The sequence below is a fragment of the Ranitomeya variabilis genome, chromosome 4 (genome assembly GCF_051348905.1).
Source record: "Ranitomeya variabilis isolate aRanVar5 chromosome 4, aRanVar5.hap1, whole genome shotgun sequence".
NCBI classification, from domain to species: Eukaryota; Metazoa; Chordata; class Amphibia; order Anura; family Dendrobatidae; genus Ranitomeya; species Ranitomeya variabilis.
In genome coordinates, this window is record NC_135235.1 from 735,668,218 (window position 1) to 735,688,613 (window position 20,396).

General features: G+C 44.5%; 1 protein-coding gene and 1 long non-coding RNA gene across 1 annotated transcript; one reads left to right on the forward strand and one right to left on the reverse strand.

The window, feature by feature from the left end:
- The window catches only part of LOC143767980 (uncharacterized), a 433,969-nt gene that overhangs the window by 240,437 nt on the left and 173,136 nt on the right, over window positions 1–20,396 (reverse strand).
- LOC143767991 (uncharacterized) lies at window positions 18,705–20,318 on the forward strand. The gene is made up of 3 exons (XR_013213778.1): window positions 18,705–19,954; window positions 20,046–20,120; window positions 20,246–20,318. It is a non-coding gene; the product is annotated as an uncharacterized LOC143767991 (long non-coding RNA).

Consider the following 20,396-nt stretch of genomic DNA (forward strand, 5'->3'; position numbering starts at 1 on the left):
CCGGCGGTGCAGGGAAGCATCGCGCAGGGAGGGGGCTCCCTGCGGGCTTCCCTGAGCCCCCCGCAGCAACGCGATGTGATCGCGTTGCTGCGAGGGTCTTACCTCCCTCCCTGCCTGCTCCAGACCCGGATCCAAGATGGCCGCGGATCCGGGTCCTGCAGGGAGGGAGGTGGCTTCACAGACGCCTGCTCAGAGCGGGCACTGTGAAGCAGCCTGCACTTCTCTCAGATCGGTGATCTGTCAGAGTGCTATGCAAACTGACAGATCACCGATCTGTAATGTCCCCCCGTGGGGCAAAGTAAGAAAGTAAAAAAAAAAATTTCCAAATGTGTAAAAAAAAATAAAAAAAAATATTCCAAAATAATGAAAAAAAAAAAAAAAATATTATTCCCATAAATACATTTCTTTATCTAAATAAAAAAAACAAACAATAAAAGTACACATGTTTAGTATCGCCGCGTCCGTAACGACCCCACCTATAAAACTGCCCCACTAGTTAACCCCTTCAGTAAACACCGTAAGAAAAAAAAAAAAAAAACGAGGCAAAAAACAACGCTTTATTACCATACCACCGAACAAAAAGTGGAATAACACGCGATCAAAAAGACATATATAAATAACCATGGTACCGCTGAAAACGTCATCTTGTCCTGCAAAAAACAAGCCGCCACACAGCATCATCAGCAAAAAAATAAAAAAGTTATAGTCCTGAGAATAAAGCGATACCAAAATAATTATTTTTTCTATAAAATAGTTTTTATCGTATAAAAGCGCCAAAACATAAAAAAATGATATAAATGAGATATCGCTGTAATCGTACTGACCCGAAGAATAAAACTGCTTTATCAATTTTACCAAACGCGGAACGGTATAAACGCCTCTCCCAAAAGAAATTCAGGAATTGCTGGTTTTTGGTCATTCTGCCTCACAAAAATCGGAATAAAAAGCGATCAAAAACGGTCACGTGTCCGAAAATGTTACCAATAAAAACGTCAACTCGTCCCGCAAAAAACAAGACCTCACATGACTCTGTGGAGCAAAATGTGGAAAAATTATAGCTCTCAAAATGTGGAGACGCAAAAACTTTTTTGCTATAAAAAGCGTGGCTGGTTTCACACTTGCGTTTTTGTCTGCAGCGTTTTTTGCACAAAAAAACGCATGCGTTTTTTCCCTATATTTAACATTGAAAACGCATGCGTTTTTTTTGTACACGTTTGGTCGCGTTTTCAAACGCATGCGGTTTTTTTCTGCATGCGTTAATTTTCAGAAATACAACCTGCAGTATTTTCTTGCGTTTTTAAGCACATGCGTTTGTTTGCGTTAAAAACGCATGCATTTTTATCGAAAAAAAAACAGAAAACACACTGAAAAGCCACCCACCACCATCATTGTGATAAAGGGATCCAAACCCTAACCCTAACTCTACCCCTAACCTCACCCCTAACCGTTTAATGAACATTTTCTGACAGTCATAGTGCCACGTATTTCAGTGCCACGTATTTCAGTGCCACGTATTTCAGGGCAACGTATCACATATTTCAGTGCCACGTGTTTCAGTGCCACGTATTTCAGTGCCACGTATCACGTATTTCAGTGCCACATATTTTAGTACCACGTATTTCAGTTGCACGTGTTTCAGTGCCACGTATTTCAGTGCCACGTATTTCAGTGCCACGTATTTCAGTGCCATGTATCACGTATTTCAGTGCCACGTGTTTCAGTGCCACGTATTTAAGTGCCACGTATCACATATTTCAGTGCCACGTATTTCAGTGCCACGTATTTAAGTGCCACGTATCACATATTTCAGTGCCACGTATTTCAGTGCCACGTATTTCAGTGCCACGTGTTTCAGTGCCACGTGTTTCAGTGCCACGTATTTAAGTGCCACGTATCACATATTTCAGTGCCACGTATTTAAGTGCCACGTATTTAAGTGCCACGTATTTCAGTGCCACGTATTTCAGTGCCACGAATTTAAGTGCCACGTATTTAAGTGCCACGTATTTAAGTGCCACGTATTTAAGTGCCACGTATTTCAGTGCCACGTATTTCAGTGCCACGTATTTCAGTGCCACGTATTTCAGTGCCACGTATTTCAGTGCCACGTATTTCAGTGCCACGTATTTCAGTGCCACGTATTTCAGTGCCACGTATTTCAGTGCCACGTATTTCAGTGCCACGTATTTCAGTGCCACGTATTTCAGTGCCACGTATTTCAGTGCCACGTATTTCAGTGCCACGTATTTCAGTCACGTTTAGGGTTAGGGGTAGGGTTAGGGTTAGGGCTAGGGTTGGAGGTAAAGTTAGGGTTGGGGCTAAAGTTAGGGTTGGGGCTAAAGTTAGGGTTGGGGCTAAAGTTAGGGTTGGGGCTAAAGTTAAGGTTGGGGCTAAAGTTAGGGTTAGGGTTTGGATTACATTTACGTTTGGATTAGGGTTGGGATTAGAATTATGGGTGTGTCAGGGCTAGGGGTGTGGTTAGGGTTACCGTTGGGATTAGGGTTAGGGGTGTGTTTGGGTTAGGGTTTCAGGTAGAATTGGGGAGTTTCCACTGTCCAGGCACATCAGGGGCTCTACAAGCGCGACATGGCGTCCAATCTCAATTCCAGCCAATTCTGCGTTGAAAAAGTAAAACAGTGCTCCTTCCCTTCCGAGCTCTCCCGTGCGCCCAAAAAGGGGTTTACCCCAACATATGTGTTATCAGCGTACTCGGGACAAATTGAACAACAACTTCTGGGGTCCAAGCTCTCTTGTTATCCTTAGGAAAATAAAAATTTGGGGGGCTAAAAATCATTTTTGTGGGAAAAAAAAGATGTTTTATTTTCACGGCTCTGCGTTATAAACTGTAGTGAAACACTTGGGGGTTCAAAGTTCTCACAACACATCTAGATAAGTTCCTTGGGAGGTCTAGTTTCCAATATGGGGTCACTTGTGGGGGGTTTGTACTGTTTGGGTACATCAGGGGCTCTGCAAATGCAACGTGACGCCTGCAGACCAATCCATTTAAGGCTGCATTCCAAATGGTGCTCCTTCCCTTCCGAGCTCTGTCATGCACCCAAACAGTGGTTCCCCCCCACATATGGGGTATCAGCGTACTCAGGACAAATTGGACAACAACTTTTGGGGTCCAATTTATCCTGTTACCCTTGTGAAAATACAAAACTGGGGGCTAAAAAATCATTTTTGTGAAAAAAAAAAAGAATTTTTATTTTCACGGATTTGCGCTATAAACTTTAGTGAAACACTTGGGGGTTCAAAGTTCTCAAAACACATCTAGATAAGTTCCTTGGGAGGTCTAGTTTCCAATATGGGGTCACTTGTGGGGGGTTTGTACTGTTTGGGTACATCAGGGGCTCTGCAAATGCAACGTGACGGCTGCTGACCAATCCATTTAAGTCTGCATTCCAAATGGCGCTCCTTCCCTTCCGAGCTCTGTCATGCGCCCAAACAGTGGTTCCCCCCCACATATGGGGTATCAGCGTACTCAGGACAAATTGGAAAACAAATTTTGGGGTCCAATTTATTCTGTTACCCTTGTAAAAATACAAAGCTGGGGGCTAAAAAATCATTTTTGAGAAAAAAAAAAAAAAATTATTTTCACGGCTCTGCGTTATAATCTGTAGTGAAACACTTGGGGGTTCAAAGCTCTCAAAACACATCTAGATAAGTTCCTTAGGGGGTCTACTTTCCAAAATGGTGTCACTTGTAGGGAGTTTCAATGTTTAGGCACATCAGGGGCTCTCCAAACGCAACATGGCGTCCCATCTCAATTCCAGTCAATTTTGCATTGAAAAGTCAAATGGCGCTCCTTCCCTTCCAAGCTCTGCCATGCGCCCAAACAATGGTTTACACCCACATATGGGGTATCAGCGTACTCAGGACAAATTGCACAACATTTTTTGGGGTCCAATTTCTTCTCTTACCCTTGGGAAAATAAAAAATTGGGGGCGAAAAGATCATTTTTGTGAAAAAAATATGATTTTTTATTTTTACGGCTCTGCATTATAAACTTCTGTGAAGCACTTGGTGGGTCAAAGTGCTCACCACACATCTAGATAAGTTCCTTAGGGGGTCTACTTTCCAAAATGGTGTCACTTGTAGGGAGTTTCAATGTTTAGGCACATCAGGGGCTCTCCAAACGCAACATGGCGTCCCATCTCAATTCCAGTCAATTTTGCATTGAAAAGTCAAATGGCGCTCCTTCCCTTCCAAGCTCTGCCATGCGCCCAAACAATGGTTTACACCCACATATGGGGTATCAGCGTACTCAGGACAAATTGCACAACATTTTTTGGGGTCCAATTTCTTCTCTTACCCTTGGGAAAATAAAAAATTGGGGGCGAAAAGATCATTTTTGTGAAAAAATATGATTTTTTATTTTTACGGCTCTGCATTATAAACTTCTGTGAAGCACTTGGTGGGTCAAAGTGCTCACCACACATCTAGATAAGTTCCTTAGGGGGTCTACTTTCCAAAATGGTGTCACTTGTAGGGAGTTTCAATGTTTAGGCACATCAGGGGCTCTCCAAACGCAACATGGCGTCCCATCTCAATTCCAGTCAATTTTGCATTGAAAAGTCAAATGGCGCTCCTTCCCTTCCAAGCTCTGCCATGCGCCTAAACAATGGTTTACACCCACATATGGGGTATCATCGTACTCAGGACAAATTGTACAACAACTTTGGGGGTCCATTTTCTCCTGTTACCCTTGGTAAAATAAAACAAATTGGAGCTGAAATAAATTTTGTGTGAAAAAAAGTTAAATGTTCATTTTTATTTAAACATTCCAAAAATTCCTGTGAAACACCTGAAGGGTTAATAAACTTCTTGAATGTGGTTTTGAGCACCTTGAGGGGTGCAGTTTTTAGAATGGTGTCACACTTGAGTATTTTCTATCATATAGACCCCTCAAAATGACTTCAAATGAGATGTGGTCCCTAAAAAAAAATGGTGTTGTAAAAATGAGAAATTGCTGGTCAACTTTTAACCCTTATAACTCCGTCACAAAAAAAAATTTTGGTTCCAAAATTGTACTGATGTAAAGTAGACATGTGGGAAATGTTACTTATTAAGTATTTTGCGTGACATATGTCTGTGATTTAAGGGCACAAAAATTCAAAGTTGGAAAATTGCAAAATTTTCAAAATTTTCGCCAAATTTCCATTTTTTTCACAAATAAACGCAAGTTATATCGAATAAATTTTACCTTTAACATGAAGTACAATATGTCACGAGAAAACAATGTCAGAATCGCCAAGATCCGTCAAAGCGTTCCAGAGTTATAGCCTCATAAAGGGACAGTGGTCAGAATTGTAAAAATTGGCCCGGTCATTAACGTGCAAACCACCCTTGGGGGTGAAGGGGTTAAAGGGAACCTGTCACCCCCCCCCCAGGGCCTATTAAAGTAAAAGAGCCACCTTCTTCAGCACTAAGGCTGCATTCTGTGAAGGTGGCTCTTATGTTTTTTATCCCTAATAACGCTGAAATATTCACTTATATAAATTGTGCGCCATACCTGTATTGAGTCCGGGAGGTACGTTTTCTCCCTCTGACTCAGCCGCCTCGCAGCCGTTCATCATCCCACCGAGCACCGCCTCCTTTCTGCCATGTGCCATCACCGGCGCTCTGCAATTATTTCTCGGGCATGCGCAGTGCGCACTACCCTGGAACTCCTATCAAGTGATGTAAGTAGATTGCGCCTGTGCACAGTGCCAGATTCCCAGCCCTGCAGTGTGAATACATCCTAACACACTGTGGGGCGGGATCTCGGTCCTCAGCTGCACACAGGCGCGCTATCCGTACATCAGCTGATGTGAGTTCCAGGGCAGCGCACACGGCGCATGCCCGAAAAATGAGAGCCCAGGCATCGGCACCCGGTGGGATGATGGACGGCTGGGAGGCGGTTGTGTCCGGGGACAAAAGACGTACCCCCAGACTCAATACAGGTATGACACGCAATTTATAAAAGTGAATATTTCAGCGTTATTAGGGATCAAAAACATAAGCGCCACCTTCACAGAATGCCACCTTAGTGCTGCTGAAGGTGGCTGGCTCTATTACCTTAGTAGGCCCTGGGGGGGAGGGGGTGACAGGTTCCCATTAATAACTTAATTATAAGCAATTTATTCTTTTAACATAGAATGCAGCCCATGGTCACTGTATTGTTATACTTGTTAGGGGGCAGACAGACGGATTGCATGTGAGGATCGCATCGCAATCCTCGGACTGATCATCGGCTCTCCTGACCTGAGGCTGACAGTTGCATAGTAATCTAACGCGCTGTCAAGCTTATGTCAGGAGAGGTGTCAGGGCCAGTCCGAGGATTGCAATGCGATCGTCGCATGAGTTATACAGTGTCTGTCTGCCCCCTTATGCTAATACTTATCCTTGTTATAGTAATATTAACCTTCTTTGCTATGCTTGTTTTACTAATACTTATAAAAGACCCAGCTCGCAATAATAAAAAGCCCCCGACCTCCCCATCTCCAGCCCCCAAGACAGCAACTATTAGGGTATGTTTCCACGGGGCGCATTGCTTCGGTTTTTGCAGGGGATTGGACGCTGTGTACATCCGCAGCGTCGAAACCGCAGCTTCCAGATGTTACAGCATAGTGGAGGGGATTTTATGAAATCCCATCTCCACTATGCGTACATAGACGCAGGTGGCAGACCTGTGTAACCAGACATGTGGCGCGTCTTTCTAGACAGCAGCATGTCTATTTATCTTGTGGAGATGCTCCGTCTCCACAATATAAATAAAACAGTCTATGAATAGGATGCGGTGATTCCACCTGTGTTCAATGAATATATGCGGAATCACCAAGCGTACAACAGGGGGCAGCGCTTTGGGCGGAGCGGGGTATCTGCTGCGTTCAAAGCGCTGCCAATACACCTCGAGGACACATACCCTCACATATGATGGAGTGAATATCTCAGAACATTAAACAGTATAATAATAATCAGCCCCCAGTGCTCCCTCACCCACGTCAGCCCTCACAATACCCTCAAACTCTCCCATTCACCCCCAGTATCCTGTCCCCCTCCCACAATACCACCATCCTCTCTCATTCACCCCCACGGTGCCCTGTCTCCCCTGCACACCCACAATAACCCCCATCATTTCACATTTACCCCACAGTGCCCTGTCCTCCTCTCCCACTTCAGCCCCCACAATACCACAATCCTCTCACATTCACCCCCACAGTGACCATAATATGCCTAAATCGAATTACTGCTCTAATAAATTCCATCCCCATTTACTGATGAAGTTTTCAGGCAGACAGTGAGGAGAACCAGGAAGTCTCCAGATAGATGCAAGGAGGGCACTAGTAGTGATGGGCATCCGGCTCTTTTCGGTGATCCGGTTCTTTTGGCTCTGCTCACCATAAAGAGCCGGCTCTTTCGGCTCATGAACCGGCTCTTTTTTTAAATAGTAATACGTTTTACACTGTCATCGTTCCAGGTGTTTGCCTGTACGGTTATAGCCTCACCTGTATAAGTATCTAGTGAAGCAGAACAGACGCTGTTTTCAGCATTGCTGTTTCTTCAGATTGTTCGCTCTTGTGAACAGGGCCCCTGCTACTCTGTTGTAGTCTTTTAGGTATGTGCACACGCTGCGGAACCTGTTATGGACCTGGTGGTTAGGTGCACCCGGAATGACCTGATAGTTAATCTCAGAATCGGGATGAGCTCTGGGGAAGTGGGAACTCTGCTAACCGCAAACCCTACTCCTATCACACACACTAGAACTAGCCGTGGAGCGTGCCTAACTCTGCCTAGACGCCTCTTCACAGCCTAAGAGCTAACTACCCCTAAAGAGGAAATAAAGCCTCACTGTTATGACCCCAATGGCAGAGGGTCTCAGAAATAAATACCAAGTCTGCAAACACAAAAAAACCAGCTCATAGGGCAGTGGTAACTGGGCTGACCGTATATCTAATCCTAGCACCACAAATAGCAGCAGCCGGGGAACGTGCCTACGTTGGTTCTAGACGTCTCGCGCCAGCCGGAGAACTAACTAACCCTAGAAGGGAAAAGATAGACCTTTCTTGCCTCCAGAGAAAAGACCCCAAAAGTTGGATACAAGCCCCCAACAAATAATAACGGTGAGGTAAGAAGAAAAGACAAACGTAAGAATGAACTAGGTATTTAGCAAAGAGAGGCCCACTGACTAATAGCAGAATATAGTAAGATGACTTATACGGTCAGCTAAAAAACCCTATCAAAATTTCCACGCTGGATATCCAAGAACCCCCGAACCGTCTAACGGCCCGGGGGGAGAATACCAGCCCCCTAGAGCTTCCAGCAAAATCAGGAATCACATTTAGTACAAGCTGGACAAAAAATAAGAGTAATGCAAATAACCAAAAAACAAGGAAGCAGGACTTAACTTAATTTTGCAAGAAACAGGACCAGCAGACAGGAGCAAACAGAAAGGACTGATTACAACGATGCCAGGCACCAGACTGTGAATTCAGGAAGTTTATATAGCAACACCCCTGGACTAACGACCCAGGTGGGTGCCAAACAGAGGGAAGACAATCCCAGAGTCATATCACTAGTGACCACAAGAGGGAGCCAAAAAAGTCTAATTCACAACAGTACCCCCCCTTTAAGGAGGGGTCACCGAACCCTCACCAAGACCACCAGGGCGATCAGGATGAGCAGCGTGAAAGGCACGAACCAAATCGGCCGCATGCACATCAGAGGCAACCACCCAGGAATTATCCTCCTGACCATAGCCCTTCCACTTGACCAGATACTGAAGCCTCCGCCTGGAGAGATGAGAATCCAAGATCTTCTCCACCACATACTCCAACTCGCCCTCAACCAACACCGGAGCAGGAGGCTCAACAGAAGGAACCACAGGTACCACGTACCGCCGCAACAAAGACCTATGGAACACGTTGTGAATGGCAAACGACACCGGAAGATCCAAGCGAAAGGACACAGGATTAAGGATTTCCAATATCTTGTAAGGACCGATGAAGCGAGGCTTGAATTTAGGTGAGGAGACCTTCATAGGAACAAATCGAGAAGACAGCCATACCAAATCCCCAACACGAAGTCGGGGACCCACACCGCGGCGGCGGTTGGCAAAACGCTGAGCCTTCTCCTGTGACAACTTTAAGTTGTCCACCACATGATTCCAAATCTGCTGCAACCTATCCACCGCAGAATCTACCCCAGGACAGTCAGAAGACTCCACATGTCCCGAGGAAAAACGAGGATGGAAACCAGAGTTGCAGAAAAATGGCGAAACCAAAGTAGCGGAACTAGCCCGATTATTAAGGGCAAACTCAGCCAACGGCAAGAAGGTCACCCAATCATCCTGATCTGCAGAAACAAAACACCTCAAATAAGCCTCCAGAGTCTGATTAGTTCGTTCCGTTTGTCCATTAGTCTGAGGATGAAAGGCAGATGAAAACGACAAATCAATGCCCATCTTAGCACAAAAGGATCGCCAGAACCTGGAAACAAACTGGGATCCTCTGTCAGACACGATATTCTCAGGAATGCCGTGTAAACGAACCACATTCTGAAAGAACAAAGGAACCAGATCGGAAGAGGAAGGCAGCTTAGGCAAAGATACCAAATGGACCATCTTGGAAAAGCGATCACATACCACCCAGATGACAGACATTCCTTGAGACACCGGAAGATCTGAAATGAAATCCATGGAAATGTGTGTCCAAGGCCTCTTCGGGACAGGCAAGGGCAAGAGCAACCCGCTGGCACGAGAACAGCAAGGCTTAGCTCGAGCACAAGTCCCACAGGACTGCACAAATGACCGCACATCCCGTGACAAGGAAGGCCACCAAAAGGACCTAGCCACCAAATCTCTGGTGCCAAAAATTCCCGGATGCCCTGCCAACACCGTGGAATGAACCTCGGAAATGACTCTGCTGGTCCACTTATCAGGAACAAACAGTCTGTCAGGTGGACAAGAGTCAGGTCTACCAGCCTGAAATCTCTGCAACACACGTCGCAAATCTGGAGAAATGGCTGACAAGATTACTCCCTCTTTAAGAATACCAACTGGTTCTGCGACTCCAGGAGAATCAGGCACAAAGCTCCTTGAAAGAGCATCAGCCTTCACATTCTTTGAACCTGGTAAATACGAGACCACAAAGTCAAAACGGGAGAAAAACAATGACCAACGGGCCTGTCTAGGATTCAGGCGTTTAGCAGACTCGAGATACATCAGATTTTTGTGATCAGTCAAGACCACCACACGATGCTTAGCACCCTCGAGCCAATGACGCCACTCCTCAAATGCCCACTTCATGGCCAACAACTCCCGATTGCCAACATCATAATTCCGCTCAGCAGGCGAAAACTTCCTAGAGAAAAAGGCACATGGTCTCATTACAGAGCAACCAGGGCCTCTCTGCGACAAAACGGCCCCTGCCCCAATCTCAGAAGCATCCACTTCAACCTGAAAGGGAAGTGAGACATCAGGCTGGCACAAAACAGGCGCTGAAGTAAACCGGCGCTTCAACTCTTGGAAAGCTTCCACGGCTGCAGGAGCCCAGTTAGCAACATTAGAACCTTTCTTGGTCATATCCGTCAAAGGTTTAACAACGCTAGAAAAATTAGCGATAAAACGACGGTAGAAGTTAGCAAAACCCAAGAACTTCTGAAGACTCTTAATTGACGTGGGTTGAGTCCAATCATGAATAGCTCGGACCTTGACTGGGTCCATCTCCACCGCAGAAGGGGAAAAAATAAATCCCAAAAAGGGAACCTTCTGTACTCCAAAGAGACACTTTGAGCACTTAACAAACAAAGCATTCTCACGCAAAACCTGAAACACCATCCTGACCTGCTCTACATGCGAGTCCCAATCATCAGAAAAAAACAGAATATCATCCAGATAAACAATCATAAATTTATCCAGATACTTCCGGAAAATATCATGCATAAAGGACTGAAACACTGAAGGAGCATTAGAGAGCCCAAAAGGCATCACCAAGTACTCAAAATGACCTTCGGGCGTATTAAATGCAGTTTTCCATTCATCTCCTTGCTTAATGTGCACAAGGTTGTACGCACCACGAAGATCTATCTTGGTGAACCACTTGGCACCTTTAATCCGGGCAAACAAGTCCGACAACAGAGGCAAAGGATACTGAAATTTAACAGTGATTTTATTCAGAAGCCGATAGTCAATACAAGGTCTCAAAGATCCGTCCTTCTTGGCCACAAAAAAGAATCCCGCACCAAGAGGGGAAGAGGATGGACGGATATGCCCCTTCTCCAGAGATTCCTTGATATACGAACGCATTGCGGTATGCTCAGGTACAGACAGATTAAATAGTCTTCCCTTAGGAAATTTACTACCTGGAATCAAATCTATAGCGCAGTCACAGACCCTATGAGGAGGCAGCGCACTGGACCTGGACTCGCTGAATACATCCTGAAAATCAGACAAATACTCAGGAACTTCCGAAGGAGTAGAGGAAGCAATAGACACCGGTGGGGAATCACCATGAATTCCCTGACAGCCCCAACTTGACACAGACATTGCCTTCCAATCCAAGACTGGATTATGGGTCTGTAACCATGGCAGACCCAAAAGGACCAAATCATGCATTTTATGCAGAACAAGAAAACGAATCACCTCCCGATGTTCAGGAGTCATGCACATGGTTACCTGTGTCCAAAACTGCGGTTTATTTTCCGCCAATGGCGTAGCATCAATACCTCTAAGAGGGATAGGATTTACCAATGGCTCAAGAACAAAACCACAGCGCTTGGCAAATGACAGATCCATAAGACTCAGGGCAGCACCTGAATCCACAAACGCCATGACAGGGTAGGAAGACAATGAGCAAATTAAAGTCACAGACAAAATAAATTTAGGTTGCAAATTACCAATGGCGACAGGGCTAACAACCCTTGTTAGGCGTTTAGAGCATGCTGATATAACATGTGTAGAATCACCACAGTAAAAACACAACCCATTCTGACGTCTATGATTTTTCCGTTCATTTCTAGTCTGAATTCTATCACATTGCATTAAATCAGGTGTTTGTTCAGACAACACCACCAGAGGATTAGCAGTTTTGTGCTCCCGCAAACGCCGGTCAATTTGAATAGCCAGCGCCATGGAATCATTCAGACGTAGGAATGGAGAAACCCACCATCACATTCTTAATGGCTTCAGAAAGGCCATTTCTGAAATTTGCGGCCAGAGCACACTCATTCCACCGAGTAAGCACGGACCATTTCCAAATTTTTGGCAATACACTTCAGCTTCATCCTGGCCCTGAGAAATAGGCATCAAAGCTTTTTCTGCCTGAATTTCAAGATTTGGCTCCTCGTATAGCAACCCAAGCGCCAGAAAAAACGCATCAATATTCGCCAATGCCGGATCTCCTGGCGCTAGCGAGAAAGCCCAATCCTGAGGGTCGCCCCGCAAGAAAGAAATAACAATTTTAACTTGCTGAGCTGAGTCTCCAGACGAACGGGGTCTCAGAGATATAAACAATTTACAATTATCCCTGAAATTCCTAAACTTAAATCGGTCTCCAGAGAACAGTTCAGGAATAGGTATTTTAGGTTCAGACATAGGACTACTGGTAACAAAATCTTGTATGCCCTGCACACGAGCAGCAAGCTGATCCACACTTGTAATCAAAGTCTGGACATTCATGTCTGCAGCAAGCTTAAGCCACTCAAAGGTAAAGGGGAGAAAGAGAGGAGAAAAAAAAACAAAAACAAAAAAAAACCTCAGAATTTCCTTTCTTATAATCCCACTTCTGCAATGCATTAAACATTCAACTTTGGCCTGGCATACTGTTATGACCCCAATGGCAGAGGGTCTCAGAAATAAATACCAAGTCTGCAAACACAAAAAAACCAGCTCATAGGGCAGTGGTAACTGGGCTGACCGTATATCTAATCCTAGCACCACAAATAGCAGCAGCCGGGGAACGTGCCTACGTTGGTTCTAGACGTCTCGCGCCAGCCGGAGAACTAACTAACCCTAGAAGGGAAAAGATAGACCTTTCTTGCCTCCAGAGAAAAGACCCCAAAAGTTGGATACAAGCCCCCAACAAATAATAACGGTGAGGTAAGAAGAAAAGACAAACGTAAGAATGAACTAGGTATTTAGCAAAGAGAGGCCCACTGACTAATAGCAGAATATAGTAAGATGACTTATACGGTCAGCTAAAAAACCCTATCAAAATTTCCACGCTGGATATCCAAGAACCCCCGAACCGTCTAACGGCCCGGGGGGAGAATACCAGCCCCCTAGAGCTTCCAGCAAAATCAGGAATCACATTTAGTACAAGCTGGACAAAAAATAAGAGTAATGCAAATAACCAAAAAACAAGGAAGCAGGACTTAACTTAATTTTGCAAGAAACAGGACCAGCAGACAGGAGCAAACAGAAAGGACTGATTACAACGATGCCAGGCACCAGACTGTGAATTCAGGAAGTTTATATAGCAACACCCCTGGACTAACGACCCAGGTGGGTGCCAAACAGAGGGAAGACAATCCCAGAGTCATATCACTAGTGACCACAAGAGGGAGCCAAAAAAGTCTAATTCACAACACCTCACCTTGCCTCAGAGAAATTCCCCAAAGGAAAAGGCAGCCCCCCACAAGTATTGACTGTGAGTTAAGAGGAAATTACAAACACAGGAATGAAATAGGTTTTAGCAAAGGAGGCCAGTCTAACTAAACAGATTGAGGATAGAAAGGGATCTTTGCGGTCAACACAAAAATCTACAGAATACCACGCAGAGTGCGCAAAAAGGCCCCCGCACCGACTCACGGTGCGGTGGTGCCACTCTGCACCCCCAGAGCTTCCAGCTAGCAAAGCAATATCATGATAGCAAGCTGGACTAAAAAATAGCAAGTACAAAATGAACAGCAAATGAATTAGCAGGACTTAGCTTCTGCTGGAGTAGACAGGTCATCTGCAAGATCCAAGAGAGAACTGAACCAGTACTAAGACATCGACAGCTGGCATGAACTAACGATCTGAGTGGAGTTAAATAGAGCAGCCAGTCTAGCCACAAACGAGGACAGCTGAGAAGGAACCTCAAGCACTAGTATCTCCACTCACAGCCACCAGAGGGAGTCCACAGACAGAACTCGCCGAAGTACCATTCATGACCACAGGAGGGAGTTCGAGAATGGAATTCACAACAGGAACCGCAGCGTTTCCGCAGCTGCGGGTCTGCAGAAGTTTCCCATGAGATTACAGTACAATGTAAACCTATGGGAAACGAAATCCGCTGTGCACATGCTGCGGAAAAAAACGCCCGGAAATGCAGCGGTTTCTTCCTTTTCCTCTTCTTCTTCCTCCAATTCTTCTTCCTCTTCTTCTTCTTCCTCCTCTTCTTCCTCCTCTTCTTCCTCTTCTTCCTCCTCTTCTTCTTCCTCCTCTTCTTCTTCCTCCTCTTCTTCTACTTCTTCCTCCTCCTCTTCTTCTTCTTCCTCCTCTTCTTCTTCTTCTTCCTCCTCTTCTTCTTCTTCCTCCTCTTCTTCTTCTTCTTCCTCCTCTTCTTCCTCTTCCTCCTCGTTAAGATGGCGGTTTTACCCCCAGTGACGCCGCACAAAGCAAGCCGGAACCTATGTCATCACGCTGCCCACACTCCTTCATTGGCTGAAAAAATGGCGGGGAAAGCGTCATATGAAATGCGACTTTGGCGCGAAGATCGCCGACCGCATGGCCGATCCCACAGTGGGATCGGATCGGGTTTCAAGAAACCCGACTTTGCTGAAAGTCGGCGACTTTTGAAAATGTCCGATCCGTTTTGCTCAACCCTAGTGCTGAGTATAGGCCGACACAAATCACTGCCGCATACTATTTTAGAAACACTGCCTGACAGAGGGGAGGGGAGGTATGTGTTTGATCTCCATCTACTCTAACATTTTTACTATGGCAACCTTCTATCTCCCTAGTTGTGACCAAATTAAGACATGCCATCAATACTTAAACATATGTAAACATTTTGCAGAGGGCCTTATCATCATTCAAGGTGACTTTATTTTGTCTTGGATGCGTCTTTAGACGCATCCCTGGGCCGGAGTCACCAATCTATTAGCACCAATAATTAGCTTTGCTAAACGTTCTCCGGTCTCTCCAACTGGTCAATGTATAGAGGATACGACATCCAGACATAAAGGATTATACATATTATTCTCCTATACACAATACACATAGCTGTATATCCCTAAATTAGCCATCACTTGCTTACATGGCCACCTACATCTCAGATAGGACCTGCTATGTGGTCAGATCATGCTCCTGTATACTGCAATCTGACTATACCAGACTACACCAAGGCTTCAGATGTTGGATCGTAAATGATAATCTGCTGAAAGACTCACTCTGTGTCTCAGACCTTCTTGAGACTATAGATTCCTTCAGATATACAGTGGGGAAATAAGTATTTGATCCCTTGCTGATTTTGTAAGTTTGCCCACTGACAAAGACATTAACAGTCTAACATTTTAAGGGTAGGTTAATTTTAACATTGAGAGATAGAATATCAAAAATAAAATCAGGAAAATCACTTTGTATACATTTTTATAAATTTATTTGCATTTTGCAGTGAGAAATAAGTATTTGATCCCTCTGGCAAACAAAACTTAATGCTTGGTGGCAAAACCCTTGTTGGCAAGCACAGCAATCAGACGTTTTTTGTAGTTGATGATGAGGTTAACGCACAAGTCAGGAGGAATTTTGGTCGACTCCTCTTTGCAGATCATCTCTAAATCATTAAGATTTTGATGCTGTCCCTTGGCAACTCGGAGCTTTAACTCCTTCCACAAGTTTTCTATGGGATTAAGGTCTGGAGACTGGCTAGTAGTGATGAGCGAGTATACTCGTTGCTCAGGTTTTACTGAACATGCTCGGTGTTCTCCGAGTATTTTGGTGTGTTCAGAGATTTAGTTTCTTTCGGCGCAGCTGCATGATTTGTTGCTGCTGGACAGCCTGAATACATGTGAGGAATGCCTGTTTGTTAGAGAATCCCCACATGTATTCAGGCTGCCTTCCAGCTGCAAATCGGCATACACAGTGACTTTTTCTATCCTATAAAGCAGGCTACCATTTTTTCAAACACACTTTGATTGCAGATGTTGTTAATTCCTTCCACCTGACTGTACCAGTCCCGGACATTCCTTGGAGGTTATTGTTCCTTTCTTTCCCTGTCTATTTAACCATAGTTTTAACATTTGTATTAAATTAAAAAAATCTTTTATCTCACTACTTCTTTAGTCTCTTTGTACCATGTTGGTAGATTATGTGGTTATATACGTCATGTGTATAGTACACAACTTAGAATAAACGCCATCCTGATTGATAGCCATCCCCCAATAGATACCATTGTTACAGGGGTGGATACAAAAGGTCTAATATCCCTTATTGATAGCCAGTTACTGACCTAACATTTGGATAAATATCCTTTGATAGTTAAGGCACAATGGGAGGAGGATGTGGGTCCCTTATCTGAGGAGCAATGGGGGAAATACTGGATTCGACACCCAAACTTTCTATGTCGGAGTCAAAAAGATTGTCCCAAATTCCTCTCATCCATAGGGTATATAGATCCCCAAGTATTTTATTTAAAATTGGAATATGATCGGATGACTCCTGCCCTAGATGTGGTCACAATGACGCCCACCTGATGCATATGATGTGGGAATATGCGAATATTGGCGACTAGTGGAAGGGGGGATCGCTCTTGTACTATCTGTGTTTGGGATCCAACTTCAGATGGAACCTAAAATCTGTATCCTAGGACTCCTGGGAGAGGACATAGACCCAGACTCCAATATGGCAATAGCTCAAGAATATTATTCACACCAGAAAGTTGTTGGCGATCTGATTGAAAATAGGAAGGAGCTACAGTCGTTAACCCCTTCATCCAAGGGCCATTTTCCCATTTTTTGCTCCCCTTCTTCCCAGAGCTATAACTTTTTTTATTTTTCTGATAATATGGCCGTGTGAGGGTTTGCTTTTTACAGGACGAGTTGTACTTTTAAAACACACCATTGGTTTTACCTTATATTATACTGGAAAATGGGGAAAATATCCCAAAAAGTCTATTTCACAATTCTATATGTATCTTACCATGTTCACTAAATGCTGAAACTGCCGGTGATTCTGATTCTCCAGATACCGGACAATTATCAGGGTTTTTTTAATGTAAGTGGTGAAAAAATAAATGGTGCTATTTTCTGAGACCCGTAGCGTCTTCAGATTTCAGGATCTGGGGTTCGGTGAGGGATTATTCTTTGCGCCCCGAGCTGACACTTTTATTAATACCATGTTGGGACAGATCTGATGCTTTGATCACTGACAGCTGGGCGGTGTTCATAGATCAGCTATGACAACCACAAGGGTCTCCTGCAGACCCCAGATTATCATACCAACCCATCGGTGCCCCGTGATCATGTGACAGAGGCAGCAATGGGTGGAGATAGTGATGCGCTTCCAGAGAGGCCAATTTAAATGTCACCGTCAGAGCTTCACAGCAGCATTTAACATGTTAACAGCTGTGGGGGGGATCACGATTCCATCAGCGGCTGTGGGGGCACAAAACAGGTGATCATATCAGTGCCGGAGCCGCATGGAGGCAGGGACAAGACTGATGACGTGTATATATGTAATCGGTCGTGAAGAGGTAAATCTTATCAAAATATGTGCAAGAAACGTCCGACCGCAGTGTTAGGCTACTTTCACACTAGCGTTAACTGCATTACGTCTCAAAACGTCTTTTTTCAGAAAAAACGCATCCAGCAAAAGTTTTTGCTGGATGCGTTTTTTCCCCATAGACTTGTATTGGCGACGTATTGCGACGGATTGGCATACGTCGTGTCCGTTTTACGACGTATGCGTCGAAATTTGGCGACACCTCGTCGGCAAAAAACGTTGATTGTAACGTTTTTTGTCTCCACCTAAAAAACGTGTCGCGACGTATCCTGCGGCATACGTCGTTGGCTGCAATGGAAGCCTATGAGCAACGGATGCGTCGGGACACGTCGTACGACGCAATACAGCGCTGCAATACGTTTTTTTTACACTGAGCATGCTCAGAAGCAGGATTTTGTTGCCAATTGGCCAGACACCCCCAAATCTATATAAACCTGGCCTGGGCCTTCAACCCCACATATGCCTGCAAGACCCAGAGAGGAGAAGACTGCCAGCAAGACCCCAGCCAGCCACAGGAGCCAGCCACAGGACTCCAGCCACAAGACCCCAGCCTGACACAGGAGCCAGCCACAGGAGCCAGCCACAGGAAGGAGCCAGCAACAGGACCCCAGCCATAGGACTCCAGCCACAGGACTCCAGCCACAAGACTCCAGCCACCATAGAGCCAGTGTGAGTATTGCAATTTTTGTGTGCATCTGTGTGCCTGTGCATTTGTGTGTGTATATGAGGTACTGACTACAGCAAGAGCTTAAAACCTGAAGAGAACCTGAGGCCTGCCATCGTCCTGCACCAGCCAGTGCCATGCTAGAGTCCAGATCCACCATGATGCCAGCCACTGTGAAGACCTGCAGCTCCAGCCAAAGGATTGTCAGCCATTTGTATGTGTGTGTATGTGAGTGTGTATGCGTCTTCTGATTGGGTTCACCTTTCTGCCTTTGTTGTACATATGTGTATTTGCATAAAGCTTATGTGCGTGCGTGTGTGTGTGTATTTTTGTACGGCTGTGTGCTTTTGTAAGTATGTCTTCATGTGCCTGCACCTTATTATGCCTTTGCCAATCTTATGCCTGTTCATGTGGGAGGGTATGTGTCCACGTTCAGGATTGCATCAGGATTTGGTCAGGATTTTCCATCAGTATTTGTAAGCCAAAACCAGGAGTGGGTGATAAAAGCAAAAGTGTGCCTGTTTTCCTATTACTTTCCCTCTAATTGTTACACTCCTGGTTTTGGCTTACAAATACTGATGGAAAATCCTGACCAAATCCTGATGCGATCCGGAATGTGGACACATACCATGCATGTTTGTGTGCGTCTTGTTGATTGCATGTGCATTTGTCCATGCTTTAATTGGTTAATTGCCTTTTTCTGATGTATTTACTGTATAGTGGTCTGTGCAGCATGTGGTTTAAATGTGTTTTTTGTTTTTTAAATCTGATGTATTTTTTAAAAGTCTAGCGGTCTGCAGCTTGTGGTTTGAATGTGTGAGTGTGGTTTTTTTTTCTATTTAAAAGTGTTGATTTTATTTTACTGTTAAAACCCTTTGCAGTTGATGTACTTGTATTTAAAATAAAGAGCATTTCAGCTCCTAATTGTGATTAAAAAAAAAAAGAGAGAAAAAAAATAATAATAAAATGTTTGTTAAAAAAAATGTCCGTAGTATCATTTCATAAAGGTAAATTTAAAACTGCTGTATGTACCAATGGTTACACATACAATACAGAGTTGGTTGAGGGCTTATTTTTTAATAAAGGTTATACTGTAACGGTTTTTTTGGTGGGGAGGTGATTTTTTAAAATAAAATGTGGCAAATATATTTTTGCATGGTGGGTTCACATTTCAAAATTTTATTTTTTGGGACATGGAAATGAATGCTATAACGTGCAACTTTTTTTGGGGGATTTTGGTGTTCACCTGTAATGAACATTTCTGACATCATTTTAGCAGGGTGTTTATCGTTAAACATTACCTAGTTCAGGGGGTGGTCTAACTATAAATCCATTATACATATTACAGATACACCAGGACCGCAGCCACTGACCAGCCCACCAGGACCACACCCACACATCTTTCAAAGTAAGTTTTGAAGACCCCCAATCTGCTACTTCAATGTGTAGAGCAGATTGCAAGTGTCTTTTTTACTTACAGAAACACCAGGACCACTGCCGCTGCCAGCCTTGCCCACCAGGACCACAGCCGCTGCCAGCCTTGCCCACCAGGACCAACAACAATGTCCTCTTCTGACAGCCCTCCTCCACAGCAACAGCGTGTATCGGTAAGTTAACACAAAAAATGTGTTTGTTTTTTTTAGTTTTTTTAAATTACATTTTTATGGATAACTACATGCATAAATTATGTTTTAACAGGAAGCTGAATCAGATGAGGAGCTGTCAGAAGGGGGCGAGACGGGTGGAGAGATGCAAGTGGAGGAGGAACCAAGTGTAAGTAGTGGTGAAACAGTTGCTTCGCACATCACACGGCACCATACACAAAACAGATTTTCATACATAACTAAACACAGAAAATATATGCCTACATTACTGAGAATTTGTTTCCTTTATTTCAGGCTGCTGCTGCTGCTCCTGCTGCTGCTGAAGGTTCTCCCAGACACTCCCAGAGTCGGCGGACTCGTCGTCGCGGTCGGCCATCAGTGAGTTGTTTTTTTTTGGGGGGGAGGGGGATTCTATTGGTACTTTAGTGTTTCAGTGTACTAATTT